Source organism: Mandrillus leucophaeus, unplaced genomic scaffold (assembly GCF_000951045.1).
Source record: "Mandrillus leucophaeus isolate KB7577 unplaced genomic scaffold, Mleu.le_1.0 Scaffold813, whole genome shotgun sequence".
Lineage (NCBI taxonomy): Eukaryota > Metazoa > Chordata > Mammalia > Primates > Cercopithecidae > Mandrillus > Mandrillus leucophaeus.
In genome coordinates this window covers 206,806-219,023 of record NW_012108842.1, presented here as the reverse complement: position 1 = coordinate 219,023, position 12,218 = coordinate 206,806, and positions in this window count along the sequence as shown.

Here is a 12,218-nt window from a genome sequence, read left to right as displayed (position 1 = left end):
GGCCTTCCAAAGTGCTGGAATTGCAGGCGTGAGTCACCATGCGTTGCCTGGGAGTTTTTTCTTATTAAAGGAAAGATTTCACTGAGAACCTTTACCCTTACTATCTGCCTGAAAATTAATTCTTAATAACTCCTGTATCACTGCCAAAAGGGTAATATTAATTTATTACCAGTCAGATTTCTGGCTTATCTCCCTCTTTTTTGCTGTGCAAACTGGTTAAATGAATGGTAAACATCACTGTTTATCTCTTCTGTGATGTTTTAATTAATACAAAAAAGAATTTTGAGGTTGATCGTAGTGAATCTGGTGTGCTTTTTGTGTCTTTCTGTATTGTTCTATCATAAGGAGGGGTACCTTAGGAAAAAAAATGTGTGCCTAAAACCTTATAAACCTGCTGTGCAAGATGGTCCAGCACACTGCTCAGTTACGTCCTTGGGAGCTTGACCTTGTAACAATGTGGCCATGCTTTCTCTATTCACAATGGCAGCCTATGTTCAGGGTTTAATTCCTAGCTTAGGGGATGAGCCTTTCTAATTGATATTTGGATGACCTTTGCCACTTTTAATTTTCTTTTCCTCCGCAAATCATCTTAATTTTTTCTTTTTCAGAGAATCTGTAAGGTTACTTTAGGTAAAGTTTAAAAGCAGGAAATATTGGCACTTTAGTCTGGTCTCTCTTCAACTGGAATTACAAGAGCCAAAAGAAATGTCCAACCATGAGGATATCATACCTTTTGAATATCGTGCTGAGACCAGAAACCCAAAATGATGTTAGAAAGTGGTGCTACGGCCTGTTTTGGTCATACTCTCAACTAAGAGACAACTCGACCTAAAAGGGGGAATTTTTTTAAATAAAATTATGGGAGGCCATTATTTTGAACGAAGCTCTTGTCCTAGGCCCCAACAGACCAAACCAAACTAAAACGGAGAGTCACCTGTGCTAACTGTGATATAATCAAACTAAGACTTTAAGGAAACACAGATCCGAGAACAGACCAGGTTTTCTTTTTCTCCTTTAGACAGGATGTTCCAGAATAAAAATGTACCCTCTACTCATTCCTTTCTCCTAACTTTGAGTAACTTACTGTTTTACTGTTTCCCAGTGAGTTTCAAGACCAAATAAGTACATTTACAATGGTGAGAGTGACATCAATAACTAAAGTTTTAGTCAATCTCTCACAATTGGGAAAATGACCAAAAAGGGGAAATATTAAAGTGAACTAAATATGGACTGAGAAGGACTCCATGCTTTTATATTTGAGTCCTTGTGGACAAACTGCAACCTAGCTTAACATGTAGACAAGATAAAAAACCTAACTAAGGAATATGTACCTATAAAAATAGCTGAGTCTTGTCAATCCCAGAGGCCATGTTTCAATTATTCATACACTGCTGAGTGTTCAACCTTTAACCAGTCCAGCTCTTCTGTACCTGACTTCCAATTTCTGTACGTAATTTCCTTTTTTTAATCTATAAATATTTTTTCCATGACGTGGCTGTTCTGGAGTCTCTGTGAATCTGCTGTGATTCTGGGGTCTGCCTGAATCGTGAATCATTTATTGTTCAACTAAACTCCTTTACATTTAATTCAGATGAGGTTTTTTTTGTTTGTTTTTTTTTGGCTGTGTGTGTTGGATTTTTTTCCGTTGTTTTGTTTTGTTTGTTTTTAATCAAGCATATGCCCATAAGTTTTTCCTCAGTAGTGGAAAATATGTTCAAATGTATCTTTGGGCACATCTTTTATCTGTGCATTGATTGATCCTTTAAAAACATTCTACAATTTAACTTTAGTAGTGCAGTATGCAGAAAAAAGTCAAAATTTAATACTATGGGGTTTGTTGAGATCAAAGAAAATGAAAGATAAAGCTCTAGAACAGTCACCTCATGACCTTTCTGGACAAATTCCTCCAGTGCTTACTTCACATTAACCAATGTTTGTGTTCCACCAGCATCTTTCCACAACTCCGCTAGCTAAAGTAACAACTCAACTGTAGGTGGAGCAAAACCAAAGTCCATTTCATAGACACTCTGGTTAAATGCAATGTATCTTTTTGAATTACTCTTTTCTGTGCCATTGCTGTTGCTTATATCTAAGGAGAAATCATCAAGAATTTAAAATAAAACTTTTTCACATCTGTATTCAACAGTTTTTCTGGTTATAACAAGATACTTGAGTCTGGATAATTTACAAAGAACAGAAATTGATCTCTCACATTTCTGGACGCAGAGAAATGCAAGATCAAGGTACTGGCATCTACAGAGGGCCTTCTTGCTGCACCCAAACATGGTGGAAAGTGGAAGGGCAAAAGTAACCAACACTTCAATCTCACATGATGGAAAAGCAGAATAGCAAGCCCACTGAATGTTGCATGAACACTTTTGTGTGTGTGTACGTGTGTGTGTGTGTGTGTGTGTGATGCAGTTTTGCTTTTCTTGACCAGGTTGGAGTGCAATGGTGCGATCTTGGTTCACTGCAAACTCCACCTCCCAGGTTCAAGTGATTCTGCTGCTTCGGTCTTCTGAGTAGCTGGGATTACAGACAACCACCACCATGCCAAGGTGATTTTTTTATTTTTAGTAGAGACCAGGTTTTACCATGTTGGCCATGCTGGTCTTGAACTCTTGACCTCAGGTGGTCAACTCACCTCCAAAATGCTGGGATTACAGGTGTGAGCCACCGCGCCCTGCCATGAAGCCTCTTTTATAAGGACTGTCATTAACATTTACAAAGAAAATGCAATATCACTTCTCTGAGGCCCCTAGTCTTAATCTGTCACATTGGCAACACCTGAATTTTGGAAGGACTATATTCAAACCATAGCAATGTCAAAGTAAATACATTATGTGAACAATCACAGTTTTTGGATGGCAAGTGGATAAAGAAAAGGTAGATGGCCTCATGCTTACAAAAGCATGTTAATGTCTCTTAAATTATTAAAAGTGGTTTACCCCCCAGTAGAAGTTAAATTTGCATATGCTAGAAGCCTAAGTCATGTAAGAGGATTTTAAGTGGCAAGACCAGTGGCAAGTGTGTGACTTCCTTGCCTGCAGTCTTCTTGACACAGAACTGGAAATAAAGTTATTATACAGCTGAATCAGCATTTATTAGATATCATGGTTTGATTCATTTTGTGTGTAAAAAATTTGTACACATACAATTTACATATTATGTGTGTATTATTATACATATATAATTACAATTTACATATTGTAAGTGACAATTCAATGGAGGGGCACGGTGGTTCACACCCATAGTCTCAGTACTTTGGGAAGCTAAGGCAGGCAGATCACTTGACCCCAGGGGTTCAAAAGCAGCCTGGGAAACATGGTGTAATCCTGTTTCTACAAAAATAAAAATAAAAAAAAAAATTAGCCATGTGTGGTGGTGAGCGGCTATAGTCCCAGCTACTTGGGAAGCTGAGGTGGGAGGATTCCTTGATCCCAGGAAGGCTAGTCTGCAATAAGCAGAGATTGTGCCACTGCATTTTAGCCTGTGTGACAGAGCGAGGCCCTGTCCCAAAAACAAACAAACAAACAAACAAAACCCTCTACCATTAAATGGTTCATCATATTAGAGAATTGTGGAACAACCAGAACAATAAGATTTAGAGCATGTTCTCAACCATAAAAGAAATACTGTCCCATCAGGTACGGTGGCTCACATCTGTAATCCCAGCACTTTGGGAGGCCAAGGTGGGCAGATCATGAGGTCAGGAGTTCGAGACCAGCCTGGCCAACATGGTGAAACCCTGTCTCTACTAAAGATACAAAATATTAGCCAGGCATGGTGGCACTCACCTGTAATCCCAGCTACTTGGGAGGTAGAAGCAGGAGAATTGCTTGAACTTGGGAGGCAGAAGTTGCAATGAGCCAAGATCGTGCTATTACACTCCAGTCTGGGTGACTAGGTGACAGGGTGACTCTGTCTCAAAAAAAAAAAAAAAGAAAAAGAGAAAAACAAAAAAGAAACAGTTTCCTTAGCTATTTCCTGTACTCCAGTCTAGGCAACCACTAATCTACTTTCTGTCTTCTGTCTCTATACATTGGCTTATTTTGGGATTTTCATATTAAGGCAATTATACAATATGTGATCTTTTGTTTTTGGCATCTATAATTAACATAGTGTTTTAGAAAGGGTCATCCATGGCATAGCATGTATCAAGACTGTATTATTTTTATGGCCCAATAATGTTCCGCAATATGGATCTATCACATTTGCTTTATGCATTCATCAGTGATAAATCTAGTTTTTCATCCAATTTTGGCTACAATGAATATATAGTTTCTTAACACTCATATATTAATTTTGTGTGGACATGTTTTCATTTCTCTTGCATATATTACTAGAGGTGGAATTCCTGAGTCTGATGGTACTATGTGTTTAACCTTTGATAAACTGGCAAGTTGCATCAAAGGGCCTGAAATATTTTTCACTCATGTGAATAGTGTGTGAGGACTCCAATTACTTCACATCTTTGCCAACATTTTAAACTATTTGTCCTTTTGATAATAGTCATGCTAGTGAGGGGGAAGTGACATCTCATTTTAGTTTTGATTTATATTTTTCTATAATAATAATCAGCATAATGATGTAAAACATTTTTTATGTTCTTATTGTACATTTACATATACCTTGGTAAAACTTCCGTTAAGGTATTTTGCACATTTTTGATTAGGTTATTTGTCTCTTTATAATTGACCTGTAAGGTTTCTTTACAGATGTTTTATAAAAATCATCTATAAGATATGTAATTTGCAAATATATTCTTAAATCTCCAGTTTCTCTCCTGACTGTATTGATAGTATTATTTGATGTGTAAAAGTTTTGATTTTGATGTAGTCCAATTTATCAATTTTGATTTTATTTCTTCTGTTTTTGGTGTCATATCTAAAAACCTTGACACATTCGAGATTACAAAGTTATGCTTGTATTCTTTCTGCTAAAATGTTTATAGTTATAGCTCTTATATTTAGGTTTTGATAAAGTTTGAGTTCATTTTTGTATATGGTTTGAGGGAAGAAGTTCAATTTCATTCTGTTGCATATAAACAATCAGTTTGCTCATTGGCATTTGTTAAAGAGGGTACACTTTCATCATTGTCTATACAATGACATTCTTGTCAAAAACCAGTTGACCCTATGTGTGGCTGTATTTCTGGATTCTGAAGTCTATTCAAATGGTGCATATGTCTCACTGTATACTTGTACCATACCATCTTGATTAATGTAGATTTGTTATATGTTTTCTAGTTTTGTTCCTTTTTTCCAAGATTGCATTCATTATATTTAGATTCCTTATATTTCTATATGAATTTTAGAATCAGCTTGTCAGTGTATGCTGAGAAACCAACTGAAGTCTTGATAGGGCCTTGATAGGGTCTTGATAGGTTCAATCTATGTATCAAGTTGACAAATAAAGGCAATGCTACTGTAATGTTTTTCAAATGAGGAATATGAGATGAGTTTTCATTCATTTAGATAATTAATTTCTTTCCACAAGTTTTAGTAATTTTCAAAATTTACATTTTGTATTTCTTTTGTTAAACTTATCCTAAGTATTTTATTCTTTCTCATGGTATTGTATATAAAATTGTATTCTTAATATCATATAGAATAGTTTATTGCAATTATGTGGAAATACAGATAATTCTTATATATTGATCTTATGTCTTAAAATTTTTGGGTTTTTTTTTGAGCAAATATTTTTATAGTGGATTCATTAACATGTTCTCTATGTAAGATCATGCCATATACCAATACAGTTTTATTATCTTCCTTTCCGATATGGATTTGATTTATTTCATGTTTTTGACTTACAGTGTTGCCAAAAAGTTCCAAATCAATTTTGAATAAAAGTGAAGAGGAATGACTTCTTTCTCTTGTTCTTTACCTTATAAAACATATCATTTAGGCTTTCTCTGTTAAGTGTGCCATTAGCTTTATTTTTTCTTTCTTTCTATAGATACTATTGTATTACCCTGTTTTCACACTGCTTTAAAGAACTACTGGAGACTGTATAACTTATGAAGGAAGAAGGCTTAATTGACTCACAGTAGTGCAAGTTTAACAGGAAGCATGACTGGGAGGCCGCAGGAAACTTACAATCAAGACGGAAGGCAAAGGAGAAACTAGAACCATCTTCTCATGGTGTCAGGAGAGTGGGAGTGAAAGGGTAAGAGCCACGCAGTTTTAAACTGTTATATCTCATGAGAACTTATTCACTATCATGGGATCAGCAAGGAAGAAATCAGCTCCCAAGATCCAATCACCTTCCACCAGGCCCCTCCTTCAATTCGACATGCATTTTGAGTGAGAACAAAAATCCAAACCATAATATTCTGCCCCTGTCTCCTCCCAAATCTCATGTTCTTCTCATATTGCAAAATACCATCATGCCTTCTAAACAATCCCCAGTCTTAACTCATTTCAGCATTAACTCAAAAGTCAACAGTCCAAAGTCTCATCTGAGACAAAATAAGGCACTTCCACTTATAAGCATGTAAAATTAAAAACAAGTTAGTTAATTTCAAGATGTCATTAGAGTACATCCATTGCATAAATGCTCCTGTTCCAAAAGGGAGAAAATTGCCAAAACAAAGAAACTACAGGCCCCATGCAGGTGTGAAACCTCGCAGGGCAGTCATTAAATTTTAAACCTCTAAAATAATCTCCTTTAACTCCATGTCTCACTTCCAGGCGACACTAATACAGCAGGTGGGATTTCTTTTTGGTTTATATCCATTGCTGGTGAGTTAGTGTGATCTTAGGGGGTGGTAAAGAATCTTGTTTTGTTATATTACCAGAATTGTTTTTTGGTTTCTTCTCTTTTGGGTAGGCTACGTCAGATGGAAGATCTGGGGCTCAAGGCTGCTATTCAGATTATTTTGTCCCATAGGGTGTTCTTTTCATGTAGCAACTGCTGTGGGGGATGGGGGTGTGGTTCCCAGGTCAATAGAGTTAGAATCCCAGAAGGATTATGGCTGCCTCTGCTGTGTCATGCAAGTTGTCAGGAAAGTGGAAGAAAGCTGACAGTTACAGGCCTCACACCACACCCATGCAACCCAAAAGGCCAGTCTCACTATCACCATGCACTTCCCAACAGCACCAAGTTTATTTCCAGTCAATGAGTGAGCAGAGCTGAGAACTTGCTCCAGACTACCAGCCTCCCAGCTGAGAAAGCAAGCAGGGCTTTCACACCTCCCTACCTCTTGAGTCTACACACCAATTCACACACTCTCTGGAGTTCTGACCAGGAGACTTTGCATTCTGTTGGAATTGTTGCAAAGTTCAACTGCAGATTTCCTTCTCCCTGTGGTCTTTTCCCAGTTCCTCTGGCAGCCCTCCCCAAGGACCCCTGTGAGACAAGACAGAAATGGCTTCCCCAGAAACTCAGAGATTCCACAAAGATAGAAATGGCTTCCCTGGAAACCCAGAGAATCCACTGGGCTTTTCCCACTGCTACTGTACCCCTGTATTTCACTCAGCTCTCCAATTTACTCAGCTTCAGATCAGGTCAATTCCTGTGGTCTGAAACTTTATGTTTCCCAGTAAGGGTGTGTGTTCCAAGGCAGATGATCTCCCTTTCCCATTTTCACAGTTGGAGCACTCACTGTGTTTGGGCTGTCTCCTGGGTTCTGCCAGATTAATTCCTTTTCTAGCTTCTTGTCATACATTTGTTGAATATAGTCACTGCCGCAGCATCCATTTTTAGGCTAAACTTGAGTTGTTTAAGAGCTAGTCATAGCCTGTCACTTTTGGCTTTGTGAAAACTTCTCTTCCTTGTGTAGTTGTTTGTGACAGAGTCCACTTGTTTCTCATCCCACTGACCTAGAAATGCAACATACCACAGAGCTGATTACCCTAAGATAACCTAATGATCAATACCAGAATCAAATAATAATTTTCCCCCTTCATGTGTGTTTTCTTAAGATAGCCATTCCAAAACTCCTGCAGACAAGACTAGCAAATAATGCCCATAGACCTTAAGAAAAGCACCCCCACAGCCCCCTGCACAGGGATTCTCTCTACCACTTCCAGGAGGCTGGTTGAGCACTCTGCCACTTCTGAACTTTCTGTCAGTTTTCTGTCATTATCTCTAACATCTCTAAGAACTGTGAGTAATACATTTCTTCTATTTTATGCATTTTGGTTTGGGTTTCTCATTTCATTGTGTTTTACCTAACACACACGTCTGAATCCCACTTCCTCACCTCCATCAGAGCTTTCCAGGGTCTTGGTTTACTGCAATTCTCATGAGACAGACTTCAATACAAAATTCGACAGAAATTATAACAATATAAATCACAACACTGCTGAATGTATTTAATTAGGAAATTAAAACTTATTATAATACATCACAGAATTTTCATTTATGAACAAATAAGAGATGTAAAAATAAGGTAAAATAAAACACTTTTGTTGAAGTTGTGTACCTATTTGCCTTTAAAAAAGTATTATCTACTAGGCTATAGAACGATGCCAACAGATAATGCCAGGTTGCAGGAGATGGAGGATGGGAGAATGAGAGATGACTGTCTAGTGGGTATATAGCTTCCTTTTGAAGTGAAAAAATACTTTGAATCTAGATAGTGGTGGTAGTGGCAAAATATTGCAAATGTATTAACTGCCAATGGATAGTACACATTAAATGATTAAAATGTTTACTTTTTGGCATAAAATTTTTTAATCAATTGTTTAAAAAAAAAAAACACAAGTGGATGGCCAGATTTGACTAAAAGACCAAAGTTTGTTAGCCATTGCTTTATGCTATAAATTTAATTCCCATATGTTTGAAATAGTAAATAGTAAACTGTCATTTTTATAATTTACGTTACAAACACATCATGTTTTTGAAATATACTATGCTTTTTTTTTTTTGAGACAGAGTCTCACTCTGTCACCAGGCTGGAGTGCAGTGACCTCAGTTCACTGCAACCTCTGCCTCCTGGGGTTCAAGCGATTCTGTTGCCTCAGCCTCCCAAGTACCTGGGACAACAGGCACACTCCACTATGCCCAGCTAGTTTTTATATTTTTAGCACAGACAGGGTTTCACTATGTTGGCCAGGATGGTCTCGATCTCTTGAGCTCATGATCCATCCACCTTGGCCTCCCAAAGGGCTGGGATTACAGATATGAGCCACCATGCCTGGCATGTACTATGCAATATTATCAACAGTAAAATTGTTGTGGAAATTTTTTGATTTGTTTAATTATGAGTGCAAATTTTATTCTGATGTATACAAAACTGTTTCTAGTGCTTTGCAATATTAGTGAATTCCTTCTTTCAGCAACCCCATGAGGTAAATAATACTGTGACCACCAGTGCCATTTCATTGATGAGAAAGCTAAGGGAAATGAGGTTTAAATACCTTGTCCAACACACATCATTATGTAGTGGTTTCTCAGAAATTTGAATCAACGTGACCTGAATTCAAACTGCCAGCTTTTAACAACCATGTTATGCTGACTCTTCTATTTGGGATTTTTATAGCAATAATTTATTGGCATTATTTCTATTTATTGGAGCATCAGTAACTTTATCATCTTTTATATGTTATTTGCCATTTTTACTTTGAATTATCTATTCATACTTTCAATAACTTTTATATTAGATCGTTTGTCTTTTTTGGTTGTTGTTCTGTAGTTGTTACTAAACAATGAATACCAATCTATTGTTGCATGTGTTGTAGGATAAGTTTAATGTAAATAAACACAGGTTTATAAGCATGATAAAACAACATTATTAACCTTTGGCACTGTATTAGTTCTGTGTTTCTTTGTATATGTATCAGTTCCTGGATGATTTGTATGAAATATTCTGTTACAAACTCTTCTTATAATTTCTCTAGTATCAATGTTATACTGTGTGTGTGTGTGTGTAGTCATGATTTATATAAACATACATAAAATATATACCTATGTAGTGAGATATATATATATGTGTGTGTGTATATATATACAAATTTATATTTAAATCATTCCCTAGGCTGGAGAACACTTGTGTGATAATTAGTAAATAGTAATGATTCTTACCAACAAAGACAACTAGGTTTCTGTCCATCTGGACCACATTTATCATAAAGTGTTTCCCTGATGTGTACATTAAAGAAGGTTTATGGCTTGATTTAGCCGTTTTGCACAACATTTGTAAAGTCATTGTATACTTTGCACACTTTTGTCATGCTAAAGGATTTCGTGTTTCTATTTTATATTTGGAGAGGAAATGGATCTAAAGACCCTTGGAAAAAGAGAAAAATTTGACATGATTATTTGAAGTATAGTATGTGGAATAATAATTATTATTTCAAACTGTCATCAATAAACACATTGAATTTCACCACATATCTATTAGGTAACTAAGTGATGCAGTGTCTCATTTTAAAATAAATAGACATGTATATGTGCATGTAAGTTTAGCAAGAGTAACAATACACTTAATCCCTTTATAATAAAATTCCTATATTATAACAACCAAAAAATAAGAACTTACATTTGTCAGTAAAGGTCAAAAATGAGAATAGAACACATATAAAATTTAGAATTTTTTTTTTTTTTTTTTTTTTAGTTCTGTGAATAATGATGATGGTATTTTAGTGGAAAATGCAATGAATTTATAGACTGTATTTGGCAGTATGGTCATATTCACAATATTTATTCAGGCCATCAATGAACACGGGATGTGTTTCCATTTGTTTGCAACATCTATGATTTATATCAGAAGAGTTTTGTGATCTTCTTTGTGGAGAACTTTCACCTTCTTGGTTAGGTATATTTCTAAGTATTTTATTTTATTATTATTATTATTGCAGATGTTGCAATAGCGGTGGAGGTTTTGATTTGATTCTCAGCTTTGATGCCCACATAGTCAAAGCAAGACTAAGAAAAAAAAATCTGGAGGTGTCACATTACCCTACTTCAAACTATACTACAAGCCTATAGTTAGTAGATACTGGTAAAAACAAAACAGCATGGTACTGGTATAAAAACAGGCATGTAGACCAATGAAACAGAACAGAGAATTCAGAAATAAAACTAAATACTTAGAGCCAACTAGTCTTTGACAAAGCAAACAAGAACATAAGGTGGGGAAAGAACACCCTATTCAACAAATGGTGCTGGGATAATTCACAAGCCATATGTAGAAGAATGAAACTGGATATTCATCTCTCACCTTGTATGGAGATCAACTCAAGATGAATCATATAATTAAATCTAAGAGCTGGAAGTGTAAAAATTGTAGACAATAACATCGGAAAAACTATTCTAGACATTGGCTTAGGCAAAGACTTCATGACCAGGAACCCAAAAGCAAAGACAACAAAAGCAAAGATAAATAGATGGAACTTAATTACACTAAAAAGCTTCTGAACAGCAAAAGAAATAATCAGCAAAGCAAACAGGCAACTCACAGAGTTAGAGAAAATCTTCACAAACTGCATATCCCACAAAAGACTAATATCCACAATCTACCAAGTACTTAAGCAAATCAGCAAGAGAAAAACTAGTAATCCCTCAAAAAGTGACCTAAGAACATGAATAGATAATTTTCAAAAGAAGATATACAAATGGCGAATGTCCATAGTTTAAAAATCCAAAAATAATAGATGTTGGCATGGTGCTAATAAGAGAACACATTTAGAGTGCTGATGGGAATACAAACTAGTACAACCACTATGGCAAACAATATGGATATCCCTTAAATAACTAAAAGTAGAACTGTCATTTGATCCAGCAATTCCACCGCTGGACATCTATCCAGAGGAAAATAAGTCATTATATGAAAAAACCCATATACACACATGTTTATAGCAGCACAATTCACAATTGCAAAACTGTGGAACCAGCCTAGATTCCCATCAACCAATGGGTGGATAAAGAAAATGTGATATATATATATACACACACACACACAAAAAAATGTGTGTGTGTTTGTATACACATACATACATATATACTATGTATATATTGTGTGTATATATATATATGAGTGTGAGAGTGTGTGTGTGTGTATCACCTTTACTTTATCCCCTCATTGGGGGATGAATACACACAAACACACACACACACACACACACATACACACATATATATATGAATACTACTCAGCCATCAAAAGAGACGAAATAAACCTGGATGCAGTTGGACACCATTTTTCTAAGGGAATTAATTCAGGAATATAAAATCAAACAATGTATGCTCTCACTTATAAATGGGACCGA